Source organism: Suricata suricatta, chromosome 10 (assembly GCF_006229205.1).
Source record: "Suricata suricatta isolate VVHF042 chromosome 10, meerkat_22Aug2017_6uvM2_HiC, whole genome shotgun sequence".
Lineage (NCBI taxonomy): Eukaryota > Metazoa > Chordata > Mammalia > Carnivora > Herpestidae > Suricata > Suricata suricatta.
This window is the reverse complement of record NC_043709.1, coordinates 75,423,623-75,424,403: the sequence shown is the minus strand read 5'-3', so window position 1 is coordinate 75,424,403 and position 781 is coordinate 75,423,623.

Sequence of the window (781 nt, the reverse complement as noted above, 5' to 3'; positions counted from 1 at the left end):
AAAATCCACAATGGCAGGCCAACACCAAGACATATTGTAAGTAAATTTGCAAAATATAGTGATAAAAAAAACCCTAAAAGCAATAAGGCAAAAGAAGTCCCTAACTTACAAAGGAAAACCTATAAGGCTAGCTGCAGATCTGTCCACAGAAACTTGGCAAGCCTGAAGGGATATATTCAACATGCTAAATGGGAAAAATCTGCAGCCAAGAGTACTCTACCAACAAGGCTATCATTCAGAATAGAAAGAAGGGACAAAGTGTTTCCCAGACAAACAAAAACTAAGGAAGTTCATGACCACTAAACCAGTTCTTCAAGAAATATAAAAGGGGACTCTTTGAGTCAAAAAGGAAGACTAAAAGTGGCAAAGACTAAAAAGGAACAGATGACAAAACAAGAAACAATGACAAAACAAGTAAAACCTGGCACTAAATACATATCTATCAATAATTACTCTGAATGTAAATGAACAAAATGTCTTAACCAAAAGACATACGTTGTCAGATAGGTAAAACAAAACAAAACAACCCAAGCCTCATCTATATGCTGTCTAGAAGAGACACATTTTAAACCTAAAGATATCTGCAGATTGAAAGTGAGGGGTGGAGAAACATTTATCATGCAAATGGAAGTCAAAAGACTTTGAAAGTCTTTTAGAGTGCGCATGGAACATTCTCCAGAATAGATCACATACTAAGTCACAAATCTGGCCTCAACAAATACAAGAAGATTGAGAGCATACCATGCATATTTTCTGACCACACGCTATGAAACTTGAGGTT